At 45.1% G+C, this 4,727-nt stretch overlaps 1 pseudogene; it reads left to right on the top strand.

Annotated features, from left to right (window-relative positions):
• The first annotated feature begins 274 nt into the window (after positions 1 to 274).
• Positions 275 to 2,780, top strand: LOC107284372 (annotated as a pseudogene).
• Positions 2,781 to 4,727: the final 1,947 nt, after the last annotated feature.

Genomic DNA, 4,727 nt, shown 5'->3' on the forward strand with positions numbered 1-4,727 from the left:
TCCAGAGCAAAACAGAGTAGAATATTGCTCTGGAAGAAGGAGCATTCTGAGAACAGGAGCCCATCACCACCTCAAAGAAAAGCTTAGACTAAGAGTCAAGCTACAAGGAGTTCCATGCTCAATGTAATTGGACACCAGGTCAGCCCTGTCCATAATCTCCTACAAAACTTTCAATTACATCTGAAGACATGGCGGGAAATGAGTCAGACTCAAGCCGTCAAATCTAGTGTTGACAGATTTTCAAAATTCCCGCATAGTGGTTAAAGGCAAAGCCATGTTAAAAGTAAAGTTCAAAGAGTTTGAGGGTCCCCTCAACATCATGGTAGTTGAAGGACAGCGCACAAGCCTGATTGGCCTAGACTGGTTTGATGCCCTGGGCATCCATGTGACTGGCATCAACAGAACCCAAACAGCGGATTTGGCAGCTGTCTGCCAGGAATTTGCTGATGTATTCAGCCCCAGCTTAGGCAAATACAATGGAGCATCAATCGCTCTCCACCTTGATCCAACTGTAACTCCAATCAGGATCAAGCCTCGCAGAGTCCCTTTTGCCCTTAAACCCAAGATAGATGCAGAGCTAGATAAGTTAGTGCAGCAAGGTGTGCTGCAACCGGTAGATAGCAGTTTGTGGGAAACTCACATAGTCACACCAGTTAAAGCAAATAGTGAAGTGCACATCTGCGCTGATTATAAGTGCACCATTAATAAGGCACTTCAGCAGCATGCATACCCGGTACCTGTAGTTAGCCACATCCTGGCATCATTACAGGGAGGTCGCTAATTTGCAAAGCTGGACCTAGCACAGGCATATCAGCAACTGCCTGTGGATGATGCCACTGCAGAGGCACAAACAATAGTTATCCATAGAGGGGCATTCAGGGTTTGTCGCCTGCAGTTTGGGGTCAGTGTAGCCCCAGGGCTTTTTCAGAGCATGATGGAACGCATGCTCAAAAATATTCCAGGTGTGTGTCCTTATTTTGACGATGTTCTAATTGCTGGGGAGTCAGAAGAAATATTAGCAGAACGTCTAAGGGCTGTTCTTCAGCGCTTCCGCGAAGCAGGGTTGAAGCTCAAAAGAGACAAATGTCAAATAGGTGTGAACTCCACTGAGTTCCTGGGATTCCGGATAGACGCTGCCGAAATCCACCCCGCTGACTCAAAGCTTAAGGCTATTCAGCAGGTTCCCAGACCTAAGTCAAAGGGGGAGCTGCAGGTATTTTTAGAGTTACTTAATTTTTACCATGCCTTCCTTCTGCATAAGGCAGCATTAGCAGAGCCTCCGCATAGCCTCCTGGATAAAAGGGCACCATGGTAGTGGACTAGCGTCCACGAGAAAAGTTTCAAAGCAGTCAAATCACTGCTGTCTTCAGACTCTGTGTTAACACATTTCAATGAAAAACTGCCTATCAGTATTGCATGTGATGCTTCATCATATGGGATAGGAGCAGTTTTGAGCCATTTAATGGCTGACAGGAGGCAAGCTCCCATAGCATATTATTCAAGGACACTTTCTCCTGCGGAAAGAAATTATGCACAAATGTATAAGGAGGCATTAGTCATAGTAGCTGGAATAAAGAAATTCCATGATTTCCTTTATGGTCACCCATTTACGGTCTTTATAGACCACAAGCCGCTTCTAGGTCTGTTTACTGCAGACAAGCAAACCCCTCAGATCCTTTCTCCAAGGATGCTGAGGTGGTCAATCTTTATGGCAGCCTACAATTACAGGCTAGTCCATAAGCCTGGCAAGGAAATGGGCCACGCTGATGCACTCAGCAGGTTGCCCCTGCCTAATTCAGAACCAGACCCCGCACCTGCTGCACACATCATGGCAATCCAGGATCTGCCAGAGTCTCCCCTTCATGCAGGGAATGTGGCTGCTGAAACACCCACTGACAAAACACTCAGCGTGTTTTGAACTGGGTGCTGAGGGGGTGGCCAGAAGCCAGTCCTGGGACAGAATTTCACAGCTTCATCAGAAGACAAGATGAGCTATCTGTATACAAGGGATGCATTCTATGGGGAAGCAGGGTTATAGTCCCACACACATTAAGAGTAAGAGTCTTAGAATCTCTGCATGAGGGACACACTGGAATAGTCAGGATGAAGGCACTCGCGACAAGCTACCTGTGGTGGCCAGGATTGGATAAGGAGATAGAAGCTCAAGTGAAAGGATGCCAAGTTTGCCAGCAGACCAGACCTGAAATGCCTGAAGCCCAGTACATCACTGGGAGACTACGCAAATCCCCTGGTCTAGGATTCACATAGACTATGAAGGACCCTTTCAAGGACAGGTGTTCCTCATTGTAGTGGACAGTTACTCTAAGTGGCTTGAGGTAGCACCTGTCCCTACTATGACTACTGCCAGGACCATCCAGGAACTGCGCAGAATCTTTGCCATGCATGGCTTACCCAATGTAATTGTGTCAGATAATGGGGCACAATTTACTGCTGCTGAGTTTCAGTCCTTCTTAAGGACTAACATGATTAGACATGCCACTTCAGCCCCCTTTCATCCTGCTTCAAATGGTCAAGCAGAACGTATGGTCAGGACGACCAAGGAGTCGCTAAAAAGAATAGCATCTGGGGATTGGCATCATTGGCTGGTAGACTTTCTGCTCTGCCAGCATACAACCCCTTGCACATCAATGGGCCACAGCCCAGCGGAACTGTGATGGGGACGCCAGTTGACCACGAAGCTGGACCATCTCCATCCGGACCGAGTAGTAACAGAAACAGCAAAGCCCAAGCCTCCGAGAAATTTGAAAATTGGTGACTGAGTTTGGGCAAGGAATTACAGACAAGGGGCACCTTGGGTGGTAGCTGTGGTTTGCAAGGTGTCAGGGCCACTGTCATATGAAGTGGTCCTGGAAGATGGGCGTGTGTTGCACCACCACATCGATCACCTTTGTCGACGGCATGCTAATCAGACCCTGGCTGCCAATAAATAGGAGGGCCGGGAGCTGCCTGGCAGCTGCGATGCACCTGAGTCTCCTGGGGCTTGCGAGACTCACAAAGAATTGCAGGACGACTTAACATTGTTTGAATCACCACAGACTGGAGGAACCATGCCCTCGGAACAGAACTTGCTTGAGGACTTGTTCTCCAGTCTTTCAGGAACTGCTCTGTTCAAAGACACGAGCACTGGTCTACCTGGCCAGACCAGCCGAAGAGATACTGGTCTACCCGGCCCGATCAGTCAACGAGACGCTGGTCTACCCAATGTGAGCGGGTTGAAGAGCTCTGGTCTACCCAGCCAGTCAAGGGGGCTGGTAGACCGGGAACCTCCGGCAGTGATACAGCGATCAGAGCAGTCACGGAAACCGCCTGCCTATTTATAAAACTATGTACATTTCTTTCATGTGTGATTTATGTAGGGGAAAGAGGTGTGTATTGACCTAATTTCATAGGGCTGTTATAAAATGGTTAACTAAAGATGTTCAATTCAAATCCTTAACTGTCTGTATGTATATATTGCAAGCCTGTGTTTTAGGCGGGAATGTATGCTTTAAACTCATTGGTTGCCGCCTAGTGGCGGTCCGTATAAATAAGAGTCAAGTGGCTGTTAGAGCCGCTTCTGTGTGGATTGAATAAACGAGCTGTTACTTTCACTCTGGTCTCCTCAATGCCTCACCGTTCCCAGTATACAACAGTATTCATGCACTTCCAGTGGGCCATTCTAAGCCTGGGAGGCCTCCAAGGCCTAGACTGGACTTTCAGAAGCCAGCCGGTTCTCCAAATTCAGGTAAATTTAGCTACTGGTTCTCCTGAACTGGTGCGAACTGGCTGAATCCCACCACTGCCTCCAAGTGCTATATAATCAAAGCAGAGAGAACAAGACATGCCCTAATTTTGTGCACTATGATTTAGTGAACCGAATTTGAAAGAGAAAATCTTAAGTGCCAACTGATAAAAATAATTTGGAATTGTAAATTTCAGCTAGAACTCTAACCGTTAACATGGAAAGGGGTATATATAAAAGCTGACAGTAGTTCCAATAGCAATGAATTCCCCATCATATTGCTACCCACTCATTGTCACCCACAATCACTCAATCTTGTCTTGTACTCTCTGAATGTGACATAAAATTTTGGCTTGACCATCTCAAAATTCTTTTGGCAATGTTTCTTTCTTCCATTTGATAAAAGTACTTATATTATATAATGCTTACATTCAAGGATTAGTTTATTACACTGCATGTTTGGGGATCAAATTTTTAACAATTGCCAGCTGGTGTACATAGTTTTACCTAACATGTGAATTTTCTCCACTAAATCTTTCCCTAATGTTCATCTGTTTGTATTCATCTTTTGCATGTAAAATAAAGGATTTTTTAAAAAAATATAAGCATCCCCCCAAAAAGCATTTTTATAGTTTTCCAAGTTCCTCTCCCCCACACACACACATATACAAAATAATGTACTAGCAGATTTCTTAAATTATGTCCTGGATTCCATTTCCATAGATTGTGCCATTTGACTTGAAATATATGTATCCCTAATTTCTCTAAACATCTTCAGTATTTATAATCCATTTTTCCTCCCCCATGCCAGAATTGATATTTATGGAAATTGGTACAGTCAGGTTCTTGAATAGCTTATGAAGTAGGCAACTTAAGTTGTACCTAGGAATTTTCTGAATAGCACATGAACTGATGTACCAAAAAAAGAAAAAGAAATGTTCATTTGTAAATGGTTTCTCTGCTATAAAAAGCGATCAAAGCTTTT

This window comes from Protobothrops mucrosquamatus, unplaced genomic scaffold (genome assembly GCF_001527695.2).
Source record: "Protobothrops mucrosquamatus isolate PMUCROS unplaced genomic scaffold, P.Mucros_1.0 scaffold82, whole genome shotgun sequence".
NCBI lineage: Eukaryota > Metazoa > Chordata > Lepidosauria > Squamata > Viperidae > Protobothrops > Protobothrops mucrosquamatus.